This window comes from Chiloscyllium punctatum, chromosome 43 (assembly GCF_047496795.1).
Source record: "Chiloscyllium punctatum isolate Juve2018m chromosome 43, sChiPun1.3, whole genome shotgun sequence".
Taxonomy (NCBI): domain Eukaryota; kingdom Metazoa; phylum Chordata; class Chondrichthyes; order Orectolobiformes; family Hemiscylliidae; genus Chiloscyllium; species Chiloscyllium punctatum.
The window spans coordinates 14,881,791-14,895,590 of record NC_092781.1 but is presented as its reverse complement, the minus strand read 5'-3'; the positions used below and the strand labels follow the sequence as shown (position 1 = coordinate 14,895,590).

The 13,800-nt window shown below is 42.4% G+C and overlaps 1 long non-coding RNA gene across 1 annotated transcript; it reads right to left on the bottom strand.

Annotated features, from left to right (window-relative positions):
- Positions 1-8,169: 8,169 nt before the first annotated feature.
- On the bottom strand, positions 8,170-13,096 carry LOC140466509 (uncharacterized). The gene is made up of 3 exons (XR_011955212.1): positions 13,060-13,096; positions 10,739-10,841; positions 8,170-8,320 (listed from the first exon to the last, which is right to left on the bottom strand). It is a non-coding gene; the product is annotated as an uncharacterized lncRNA (long non-coding RNA).
- Between the last annotated feature and the right edge of the window lie 704 nt (positions 13,097-13,800).

The window sequence follows — 13,800 nt, the reverse complement described above, 5'->3', positions numbered from 1 at the left end:
CCTCCCAAAAATTTGTAAGTTCTGAACCAAAACAACAGATTCATGGCCTATTCCACAGAAGAATATAAAACATAGAACTTGGGCTGGCATGATGGCTCAGGGGTTAGCATTGCTACGTCACAGTTCCCGGCAGCTGGGTTCAATTCCCGTCTCGTGAGACTATTTGTGTGGAGTTTTCACATTCTTCCTGAGCCTGCAAGGGTTTCCGCCCGAAATCCAAAAGATGGGCAGACCGGGTGAATTGTCCATGCTAAGTTACCCGTAGTGTTAGGTGCATTTGTCTGGATTAAATGAAGGGAAATGGGTCTGGGTTGCTTTCTCTTTGGAGAGTTGGGCCAAATGGCCTGTTTCCACACTACAGTGAATCTAATGTACAAAAACACATGAAGGCCCTTCAGCCCATTGAGTGTTTGCTGTCCATGTCGTCGTTCTAAACATACACAGTTTGTCTGCACATTGTCCATTTGCCAATTCGTTGGCTTTTCATGCATCTATCTGAAAGATTCTTTGGTGTCCTTATCGTATCCATTTCTAACATTTGTCCAGGCAGCATATTCCAGGCCCTGTTCACGTGCTGTGTAAAAAGACTTTTTGTTGCAAATCCCCCTTTAATTCTTCCACCCCCCTCCCCCACTAACTTCAAACTATGCAGACTATTATGTGACATTTCCACCCTGTGATAAAGGCTCTGACTATCGACCCTATTAATTCATCCCAACATTTTGCAATTCTATCAGGTTTTCCCTTGGCCTCTGAAACCTCTTGAGGTCATTAATCCAAGTACATCCCTCTTCTACTGATAACTACTGGATTCCGATCCATGAAATATTCTTGTAAACCACTTTTGCACGCGAAACCCAGTCTTCATATCCTTTCCTAAATTTCAAACAGAACTGCACGCAATACTCCAATGTGGCTCAAATCTTACATGCTTACAATATGACTGGCCAACTATCGCAGTGAAGGATCATACCGATGTCAAAAAGCATAGCATTTGCCTTCTTTACCACCTTATGAACTTGTGTTGTCACTTTCGGGTACAAATGGTATTTATCCCATCGAATACTTCATCCAAAATGAAAAAGGAAATCTGAAGTAAGTTTGGAAAGCGTCAAATTGAATTCAATAAAATCTACAATTAAGTTTAGATTTAATTAAAATTAAACTAGTTTGATGGATATCATGTAACTATTGAAACAGCTCAAAATAACATCTAGTTTACGAACATGCTTCTTCGAAGGAAATTTGCATATCTTACCGGGCGTGGTCTACATGTCATTAAAGAGATATAAACATTCCGGTTGATTCTGAAATGGTCTTTGAAACAGCTTCGGAAGCCAGTCATGTGTGTAGATAATTGTGAACTATAATAGTTTTGAATTACTCATTGAAAATTAAATTATTCATTTCTAGTGTGTGGTAATGTATACATATCACCTACGCATATAAACATAAAAATCAATGCATTTCTCGGTCACAGTTAACTGTCAGAATCAACATAGTGGGACGATTAACAATCGTAACCGCAACTTATTATTAATAGTATATAGAGCATTATTGGCTTCGTCGGAATTAATTATTTTCTGACACTTTTGTCGTGTGAAATTTATTTGAAAATGATCACTGCTAATCTGGAAGTTGTGCAGCTCATTAAGCACGTGGACATGGTTGATTTGGGTTCTGAGATGTCACTAATATCGTACAACCTTTGAACATCATTGGTCGAGATGGACAAATGTGATAATTCCTCATTTATTAAGATGTAATGCATCACTTGGTATGGTTCGACTGAGCACATTGGGCTGAGGGACACCTGAATTGGCAAGGTGTGATAATTGTAATCCCTATCAAGAATAACAATCTTGTATGATTCCTGCTTTGACAGTCCTGAGACTTACAGCTGGCTGCAATTGATTTAAGATGCATTTGGATTCTTCGATGTTGTGATTATTTAATAGCTTACTCCAGGTCATGAGTAGTTCGCCATAGTATGTGTATTTCCTGATCTCGCTCATCCACATTAGCCAAATGGAACAATTTTTTTTCCTTTCAGCAAGTTCTGCAGTAATTGAGCATAGTTGAGAGGATGGTATGTCACATCTGATTTGCTGAGACCTCCTTTCATGTTACTAATGGGAAACAATTGGACAAACTGATCTTGTCACGTTCTTTGTCAAGTAATTGACATCTTTCCCCAACAATGCACTGGTGCAGACTTGGACAGTGTGCAAGTCACCCTGAACAATACTTTAGACAATGGGATTGATACAAGTTGCTGCTGCCAGGTATAAAGCCACTGGAAGATTGATCTCTGCATTAGATGACATACCTGCACTGTTAATAACGTCTGGATTTGCACAACCTGTTCGGAGGACCGGGTTCGTTGACATTAACCCATTATTGGAATTTATACATCACAGGACCATGTCAGCTCGATGTGAAGGTGGTTCAATTTCAGTTTCTTTGTTGAATAGTTTGTATCATTAAAGAATCTCTACTGTTCGGTGAATCATTACAGATTGGGGGATACTCTGGAGTTGAACCTCAAGCACTTGTTGGAGAGTGTCTGTTTTTTGGATGATATTACTCAATATATATTAGATTGAGGGACTGGGCATTCAACTTACAATATAATGTGTTGGGATCATTTGTTTGAATTGTACTTATTTCAAAAGTCGAATAGGCTGCATTGTTTGCAACATGTGCTTCTTGGAACTGAAGTTCATTTGAAATGTTTTATTGTCTCGAACTTCCGTCGAATCCCTACACTGTGAAAACAGGTCATTTGGCCCAACACATCCACAACGACCGTCTGGAGGGTAATCCACTCAAACCCATTTCCAGACCCCATTTATCTACATTTCCCCTAATGCATCTCACATACACATCCCTGAACACTATGGTAAATTAATCCAATCTGCACATCTTTGTGTTGTGATTGGAGATTGGAGCACACAGAGGAAATCTCTCCAAACACAGGGCGAATGTGCAAACTCCACACAGACAGTTGCCTGAGGCTGGAATCGAATCTGGTCACTTGAGCTGTGAGGCAGCAGTGCTCACCACTGAGGCACCGTGCTGCATGAGGTAGAGATACTGAATGAGTATGATGTCATAGAAGTAGATTCAGATTTTCAATTGAGTGTCTGTTTCTGTATGTGCATATGGAGAGTGTTTGTGTTATGTGTTGCAATCGTCTTGCACAGTTGTGAAAACTGCTGCCTCAGAGGACAAATTGCTGGAATGAACCGAACTTGACAGGCCTGGAGACAGTGTTGAAATATAGGTTTGTGAAATTGCGAAATAATTCCAACCATCCACACTGAATTTTAAGGCAGGCTGATTGTAAATATATACATATCAAAGAGGAGGCGTAAATGTAATTTATAACTCTGAGATATGCAGCAGGCATCAGTATTATTGATGACAATGGTATCATTGAATAAAAATCGATTTAAAAAACTGCGGATGCTGTGAATCAGAAACAAGAAGCACAGATGTTGCTGGAAAGGCTCAGCAGGTCTGGCGGCATTTGTGAAGAGAAATCAGGTTTCACGTTTCGTGTCGACTGACGCTTCCTCAGAACTGTTGGCTCCTAGGTCAGCTTATCTGCAGACGATAGACTGAGGGAGGGGGTAAGGAATAAGGGAATATAATCCGAAGAAAGAGATGGATTGTTGAACAAATTGATATGGCCCAGGAATGTGACTTGCAAATTTACAAACATGTCTCAACAGGTCAATCAAGCAATTCTGATAGATTTTGAAAATGTTCCATGAAAGTCTATGGCAGGGGACATTGATCATAAACTTGCAAAACCACGAATTGTGAAATTGGAAATGGCATTCTTCGGGCACAGCAATGGAAGTGGGTGATAACACTGAGGAACATGAAGGTGAAGGCCATCGAGGAATTCGCAAACCCATCCTCAAAGAAGTAAGTACTACGAGTTTTACAATTGAGTGGATTCTACAGGAAATTTGTTCTAAACATTAGTAACACTTTTAGTTCGTAGTTCGGGGGTCAACCTCCACTTCATAATAACGTGGATTTCGCTCGTGCATACATTACATCATCTGTGACATAGCTAGCGTTGAATACAGCTGCAGATGCTGGAGATCAGACCGGAAAATGTGTTGCTGGAAATGCACATCAGGTCAGTCAGCATCCAAAGATAAGGATAATCAACGTTTCGGGCATGAGCCCTTCTACAGGAATGAGGAGAGTGTGCCAAGCAGGCTAAGATAAAAGGTATGGAGGAGGGACTTGGGGGAGGGGCGTTGGAAATGTGATAGGTGGAAGGAGGTTAAGGTGAGTGCGATAGGCGGGAGTGGGGGTGGGGGCGGAAAGGTCAGGAAGAAGATTGCAGGTTAGGAAGGTGGTGCTGAGTTAGAGGGTTGGGACAGTGTCAAGGTGGGGGGAAGAGAATTGTGGAAACTGGAGAAATCTGAGTTCATCCCTTGTGCTTGGAGGGGTCCTAGGCGGAAGATGAGGTGCTCTTCTTCCAGACACCGTGTTGCTATGGTCTGGCGATGGAGGAGTACAAGTACCTGCATGTCCTTGGTGGAGTGGAAGGGAGAGTTGAAGTGTTGAGCCACAGGGTGGTTGGGTTGGTTGGTCCAGGTGTCCCAGAGGTGTTCTCTGAAATGTTCCGCAAGTAGGCGGACTATGTCCGCAATATAGAGGAGGCCAAATCGGGTTCGGGGATGCAGTAAATGATGTGTGCGAAGGTGCAGGTGAATTTGCAGCGGATATGGAAGGATCAACACGACGGCTGGAGGAAGAGCGCCTCATCTTTCGCCTAGGAACCCTCCAACCACAAGAGATCAACACGACAGCTGGAGGAAGAACGCCTCATCTTCTGCCTCGGAACTCTCCAACCACAAGGCATGAACTCAGATTTCTCCAGTTTCCTCATTTCCCCTCCCCCCCACCTTGTCTCAGTCCCAACCCTCGAATTCAGCACCACCTTCCTAACCTGCAATCTTCTTCCTCACCTCTCCGCCCTCACCCCCATTCCGGCATATCACCCTCACCTTAATCTCCTTCCACCTGTCGCATTTCCAACGCCCCTCCCCCAAGTCCCTCTCTCCTACCTTTTATCTTAGCCTGCTTGGCACACTCTCCTCATTCCCGTAGAAGGGTCCATGCCCGAAACGTTGATTCTCCTCCTCCTTGGATGCTGCCTGACCTGCTCTGCTTTTCCAGCAACAGATTTTCAGGTCTGATCTCCAGCATCTGCAGTCCTCACTTTCTCACTACATAATGATTAATTCACTGGAAAACGATTTTCTCATCGAATTAGAAAGACCCATGACTGTTGTTTCTGACAACCTGGACAACTGTCAAATTGAATAGAAATCCAGCATGAGACCTGCTGCAAGCGAGCTCCACCGCAAACAGCAACAAACAGGAAACACAACCAAAGTCAGCTCCGCTCCCTGAGGAAATTCTAGCTGATGGCCACTATACTAATCATTTATCTCCTCACCCTGATCATCCTGCCACGGGATGATTGGAACTGGGAGCAGGTAAAGAGAAATTTTAGGTGTTCACGAGTTACGGGTCAAGCAGATTAGATGTTGTGTTTGCGCTCATGCCTCCATGTACTCCCAAGAGTGAATTCCCCTGAAACCCATCCCCTTCAACAAATCAGAAATCAATGGCGGCTGGAACGCGACAAGTCCCTGAAGTAACCTCTCTCAGCTTGTCATCGGGAATGGAAAGTTACGGGTGTAAATGTTTGGCCCACTGGAAACCCGCAGGGTACCCATTAAACAAACTTTAGGGATAGGTCTTCGCTTATGCAACGTTTTCCAACGATACCCCGGCACTACCCCTCAGAGACTCGACCAGACAGTGCAAACCCCTGTAATCTATCAGCCTCAAAAACAGCCATCCAATCAGATGGAATGCCGGCTGGCGCCAGTGCATGAACTCGTTGCTCCTCACTCCCGCAGCAAAGTGGTCCACGGGAGAATACAGTTTACTGATCCTTCACGTCCTCAACGTTACCAGCCAAAACACCAAACCCGAGAGAGAGTTCCAGACCGACAATTTGAGACTCTGTAATGGTATCTATGCTATTTGTGGCCACAAAGCCTAACTTTCATTATCCTGACCTAGAAGCTGTTATGTTGTATATGCGGTGCAGTCTCATTTGCATATCATTCCCAGTATTTCCCTTTACGACACCACCATATCACAGGAAGCGAAGCCTCACCGAACTTGACCTGGTTCTCTCTATCCTTTCACCCAAATACTCGATTCAAAATAAAAACTCATCAGCTGGCCCCCACCTTGGAGGAGGTAGCCAACGACCAGCTGAATGTCAAAACTGTTGGCATCCCCAATGGCACCCTGCAAAACTGGATGATCCAGGACTATCTGCTGTTCGAGACAGTGTGCGCATGCACCCTCATCGTTTCCAATTGCTGCACTTAATTACCCAACCCCAGTGAGGACATCAGTAACCCAGCCTGGCATATCCAATGCACTACCACTGTACTGCTCAACCAAAAACCAAATGGGACCTATGGAACTGGGCAAGAACTGTGACAGTTGTCCTGGAGCACAGCCTTGCGACAGGGATTCATATTTGTCATTACTATCATTGTCGATACCGCACCTCTTGCATGGCTATTAAAATGTGTTTAAATCGCCAGCGTTTGTGCTCCAAGGTGCTACCCCCGCCCCTTTACCATGGATCAATGAAGGCCCATTCGAACAATAACTTTGCAACCGACACGGAATATGCAGCTTTGGACTCGGACTCCAAATACAACCCAACTGATGCTGCCCCAACGGCGTCAGATAACCTTCTGGTTCTTGCGACACAGCCTCTTCATCTCAAACCCAGTTCTCAGACAAAAACAAAAAAAGGAGGAATTGTCAGAGAAAAGAAAATGAACTAATCTGCGTGCCCACTAAATGATTGCAGAAGCCATGTCGGTTATTAACTAAACACAACATACGCAAAATACCTCAACTTGACTACAACGAGCTCAGTAATAAAACAGCAAAACAAGCCATTTTCTAAACAGCTTCCAGACTCAATGAATACACTCCTGAGATGATCTGACAACAGTATTCCTAGCTCACAATAGCATCATCTCTATCGAAGTGATGAAAGGACATCCCCAGTCTCCTCAAGTACTGAACTCCACAAAGCCTCCCTAGACTGAGTGACACCTGATACGACGGAAGATTGCACACCACCCTGCATAAGAATTGAAACGAGGATACTGGAGATGAGCACCTGCACTAGACGAGGAACGGGCACCCCTGTTACAATTACATTGTTTTCCATTCAATATAATTTAATTCATATTGTCTTGGAATTAACAATGCACGACGTGAACACGGATGTAAAACTATGCACGCTATTTGTATCTACAGCACGGGATAAAGAATCCTGGAATTATCTGTGCAGTATGTCCATGCTGTACCACTCCTAGCAATAGCTCTTGCCCATGATATCGTCAGAAATAAACCAGTATTCGTCTAATTCACAAGATCTGTGTGTGACCTCTTTTTGTCATTTACGATTCTCCACCAGTATTGCTTTGTCATACTTAAAGTACTCAGTTTTCCAGTTTTTCCATTCAGTACCAATCAATAGGTGAAATTGCATATTCGCATTTGTCTGAACTGAATCTCATCGGGACACTCCCATTCTACAGCCTGGCCAGCTTAACCTGTTTCCAGGAGAGTTTCCGGTTAGACTCTGTTCAATTAAGCCTTATTGTCCTCAACAACCCCATTGCATTTATTCAGTAACGGTGCTGTTGTCAAAAAACACAGACTCTTCACATTTTCTGTGCATTTGTCGACAACATGTTTGGTCAATATATTTCATAGCAGTCAACACAATTCATTAGGCACAAAGCTAAATACATTCTTTGGAACAAACAAGCTCTGAAAATGATTGCTGGCAGCCTTTATTATATTGTTGGTCATCAGCAGTACATGCAGGTTATTGTCTTCTACAAGCTGGAGAATTTATTTATTCCATCATTTACAGTGGCTATATGTATCAATGAGACAATGCCATTGGTTTTATATGAAGCGGTAGAAATGTGCAAAAATCGTTATTATTTCACTTTTTAAATTTGCAGCAGACAATTAAAGCAATGTCCTTGAATGAGTCAGCAATATCAGAAATGGTCCGGGTTTTCATTCAGCTGGGATTGATGCAGCTCTGTCTTATCAGTTGGCTCGTTACACGATAGGGTACCGCACAAAACTGGCAATTTCACAGTGATTACCTCTATCCTTAGCAATTTTGATGTACCCGTCATCACCCCAGTCTGTTCCCCAGCTGGAAAATAAGAAATTCGATTGGTGTTAGAATCAAAACGCTGATAATAGGGACACATTTGGAGAAGCAGCTGTTTTAACTCTGGTATACAATTGGAATTATTATAGGGACTGAATTCTGGAATTACTGAGCTAGATAATGAGTTGGAAAGAATAATTTGCATCAGGCTGGAAAGAGACAATTGTTTTCTTTTGCATCAATTGCTGATCTGTACAGTACGTATGGACTCACTGCAACATTTAAAATGACATGAGGTGAGATCAATATCAGGGATAGGTCTGCAGCTGTAGTAGATATGAAGGGGAAAGTGAATAGGGACGAGTGAGAGCTTGAAATATGGCCTCTTGGAGATTTCCTTCTTGCCTTATGGAAGATGAGATTTTCTCAGGTTTTTTTTTTACCATCATCGTTTGGAGATTGCCTGCCACTGGATCGAGTCTATGCAGAGCATGAGTTGATTTGGGCACAGTTTATCCAGTGTCTCCTAAACTGCAAGGATACTTCGGCCTTAAAATTTGTTCCATATCCGGTTCCCCTGCCCAAATCACATTTCCAGCTTTACCAAACTATTCCAGCACCCATTACACTGTAATACTATCTATCTTATTAAACAACAATGTGTATTTTTTATAAGCTACCCACATACTGTTTCTTCTGGGAAATCATGTAGAAATGTGTGTAGGTGTGTGTGTGTGTGTGTGTGTGTGTGTGTGTGTGTGTGTGTGTGTGTGTCTGTGTGTGTGTATTCACCCGAACCACAGGACTTATTTAATCAAAAATTTTGTATCCAGTCTGGACCTGAAGATGTGACTGCTTCTTCCAAATATGACTGCCGTGATTGTAATAACAGCAGCCAGCGACGCCTCATAGAATAAATCGCTGAAAGGAGACAGACGGTGATAGTTGATGGAAAATATTCATTCCAGAGTTCAGTTACTAATAATGTACCGCAAGGATCAGTTTTTGGATCCACTTTTGTTCGTTGATTTTTATATAAATGAACTGAATGAGAGCACAGAAGGATGGTGGATTAATATGCGGATGAAATTACGTTCGTTAGAGTTGTGGACAGTTACTAAGGAAATATGGAGTGCAGAGATAAGTAGATAAGCTGCAGAGCTATGACGAAAGGTGGCAAATGCAGTTTAACGCGGTAAAGTGTGAGGTGATTCAGTTTGGAAGGAATCCAATGTAATGGGCGAATGGTCAGATTCGTGCTTGTGCAGATGAGCACAGAGATCTCGGTGTCGAGGTACATCGATGTTTGAATGTTGCCTCCCAGATTGATCGGGTTATTGGGAAGCCATATGGCGTGTTAGCTTTGATTGTTAAGGGGATTCAGTTTCGGAAACAGAAGGTCATGCTTCAAGCCGTACTAAACTCTGTTGCAACCACTTTCTGGGTAATATGCACAGTTTTGGTAACCATATTAGAGGAAGAATGTGCATGGTTTGGAACGGGTTGAGATGAGATTTACTGGGAAATCGTCCGTTATGGAGGGAGATAGTACAAGGAAAAGCCAAGGGAGTTAAGGCTGTTTGCGTTTGGAAAAAGTTTGAGAGGTGAATTAATTGAGACACATAAGTTAATTAAAATATTTGATAGGTTGGATAGTGAGAGGCTTTTTTTCCTTGAATGGCGATGGCTGGCAGGAGGGCTTTAAAATCAACAGAGATAGATATTGAACAGATGTCAGTGGTAGTTTCTTTCCTCATATTGTTGTAGGGGCTTGGAACTCTGCCTGCAATAGTAGAGGTATTGCCACATTTCAGAATATTTAAATGGTCATTGACCAGGCATATGGACGAGAATGGAACAGTGTTTGTTACTTGGGCTTCAGATTGATTCCACAGGTCGGCGCAGCATCGAGCGTTAAAAGGCATGTACTGGGCTGTAAAGTTCTATGTTTTATGTTCCAGAATTGGGGCTGTTAATCTGATCCCATCAGTGCTCTCGTGACAAGTGATTCGAACTTTGTCCTTGTTTCCCTGTGAACAGGTTGGACAGTTGGGTTTGGGATCTGACTTTGCCGTCCATTTCCCCAGTAAATTGCTTTTTGTTGTGCATAGCTGTTAATTTTAACAGTATGTTTTTATTTTGTACTGGTAAGTTTAAAAAATGATTGTGATTCAGGAATAATGACACTCTGATGCCTGCCTCTGTATGAAGCAATACTTCAGTCAAGAAACGTACACTTGTAAGTGCAGCGTTTCTTGATGATGGGATACCTGGCTCAGACATAGTTTTAGATATCATCTCAGACAGCACAACCATTAAGCATTCACTTCCAGATAAACACAGAGTTACGTGCTCGCTGAACAGATACACAGGTTGCAGCAAAGAGACAGGAAATTCATTCCATGCCACTGTCCCTTCTCCGTCTGTGATCAGGTGTTTGTTATTTCAAAGAGTACGGACCTGTTTTTAACCAGCCAATACTTCATTCCATCCTCAATTCCAAAACCAACCACCAGCACTTCATCGGTTACATATCCATTGCAATTTTCATCATAGTAAACTCCTGTAAGGAGACACATATTAAATGGTTTATCTGTGAAATATTTAATTGGTGTTAATTTAGCTTTGTTTCATGAACACTGACATGTCTGTTTGTACGAACTGTCTTCAAATTGATCGTCCTCACTCCGCACCATGACGTCTGTTGACTTTAATTAATGTTTCCCAATGACATCGCCTCCGCCATTCTCACTTCCTCTCGGCATATCCTTCAGAGTCATAGACCTTTATCGCGTAGAAATGCTTCGAACTGGTCGATCGAAATAGTCCATGCTGAGCACATATCCTCAAGCAATCTAGTCCTATTTTCCAGCACTTGGCCAATATCCCTGTAAACCATTCCTATTCATCTACCCATCCAGATGCCTTTTCTAATGTTGTATTTGTATCACTCTCCACCACTTCCTCTGGTATTTCATTCCAGACACGTACCATGCTCTGTGTGAAAATATTGCTCCTCAGATACCTTTAAATCTTTTCCTTCTCACCTTAAACGTACGGCCTCTAGTTTTGGACTCTCCTCCTCTTTATTCGTCCCATACCCATTATTGTTCATGAACCTCCATAAGCTCACCCTTCAGTATCTGTCGTACCAGCAAACAAGGCTGCAGCCTTCTCAGCTTCGGGCGAAAGTGAGGAGTACAGATGCTGGAAATCAGAGTCCAGAATAGACTTCTGCTGGAAATGCACAGCAGGTCAGGCAGCATCTGAGGAGGGAGGAAAATCGACTTCATCAGGAAGGGCTTTTGCTCGAAACTTGATTTTCCTCCTCCTCAAATGCTGCCTGACCTGCTATGATTCTCCAGCAAAACTCTAAGCTTGACTCAATTCAGCCTCACTCTAACCCTCAAATACTTCAACCCTTGCTAAGTCCTTGTAAATATTTTCTGGATCCTTTCAAATTTAACAACATCTTTCTTACAGCATAAAGTCCAGACTTTAACATAAAATTCTAAAACTGGCCTTACCAATGTCTTTTGCAGCTGGAACATGACATCCCAAAGCATATACTCAATGCACTGACGAATGCTGCTTCCACTACCCTGTCGACGTGTGACTCTAAAATCATGGAACTATTCCCGCGGGCCCCGTGATCTTTTTAAAAATAACACTCCCTCAGGCCCTGAAACTTTCTGCATACATTTCTTTACCTTCTTTAATTGTCTCCTGTCCATTCCGGCTGGCACTGTACCACCATCCCTTTTCTTATTTAATTTCCTTGTTCCACCCAATCGCAGACTATCTGTTTTTTAATTGAAGGTCCGACCTTGATTACATTCTTCCATATTTGAATAATTTTTGCTGTTGTTTTTATATCTTGCTGAGATTATTTTCGGTGTAGAAATAATTTACCAGACATTTGCAGAAGACACTGACCATGGTATCTGACCGTGTGAAATATCGGTTTGCTGCCATGTGTGTTAACACATTCTATGAACTTACAAAATCCTACACCTGGGGTAATGAAGGAGCTCCACTCTGCATTCAGTATTTTTCGGGTTTGTCTCCAATTGTGGGTTGTACAGTAGAAGAGTTTCGTGATTTGAAATGTTGATGGAGTCAATAGGGAATGGCCCTTCAAATGGAGACGACCTGTGTCATCATCACAAGGAAGCTGTGCAGGCGTCCACCTCCCTGTTCAGACCACCGTCTTTGCAAGTCATCTCGAGTCGCCACACGAGAGGAGATCAAGAACAGAATAGAAATAGCTGCTGAGAGAAGAGGTGGAGCAGAGAGTGAAAGACTCTCAGCAGGAGGCCAAGAGATTTCAAGTCGAAGGTCTCGCCCTTCCTCTTAATCCAGCTACAGTGAGTGTATCGTCTTCAATTTACAATTAATAAAACGCTGACATGTGCAGGTCCTCAACAGCACATCAGGACAGTTACACCTCACTGTCAGTTCTCTTAGCTATAGAACAACGTTTGACCTATTTGCATCACTCCGAATGGGAGCAGGTCCATTTCTCATTACCATTCATGATCTCACCTTATAGCATAGTCTAGCTTTAACTCGATGATATCTGACAGAACTGGACGGCATGTAACACGGGAGGAGTGTAGAGAGGGACAAGGGTAAGGGTCATGGTCCACGGTGAACTTTGCAGTAATATTAATACCAAAATAGTGACAGTAAATGTGTCTGTAGATTTATGATTTCTAATACCTTTTCTTGAACAGTCGATAATCTGATTCAAAGACATCATACAGTACTCTGCGACTTACCTCCTTTATAATGTTGAAAGGATTTCAGACTTGCATTTATCACAGCAGTCATCGGTCCTATCTCTCTCACTGCTTGTTCCAATGCTGCCTCGCCTCCCCAAACCCAGTTGTAGTCGGTGATTTTAGCAGCAATTTTATCTGATTCAAATCTGCAGTAGTCTCCATGCTAAATTTTAAATAAAATGTTCAAAAGGAATATTCATTAAGATCATAATAAAGTTATTTTTTCTTTGCTTGACTGGTTTCTGCATTCCGACTTTGGCAGCTAATTTATTTTCCCAAATCTGTGCGATATTTGTTCACTATTTGTTTAGAAAAAGGCACATTTTGCGTGACTTAGCACGAAAACAAACTGTTGTTCTAACTCGTCCACGCCGGTCACACATCCCATTTGCGACCACTTGGCCCTGAACACTTCCAATCCATATACCCATCACCGTACCTTTTTAATTTTGTAATTGTACCAGCCTCCGCCACTTCTTCAGGGAGGTCTTTCCATCCATACATGAAACTCGGCGCGAGACAGTTTCAACTCAGATCATTTTTAGGGTTTTCTTGTGTCAAACTTAATGTTCATTGCTCAATGTATTCGAAACATTCTACACTGAGACCAAACAATGGTATTACAAACGACTTGAAATGTGAGAAAGTAACAAAAAATGTACTTTGCTTTAACAACTCAATATCCCAATCAAGCTCACCATCTAGTTAGCTCATACCGAAACAACATTAGAAAGAGTT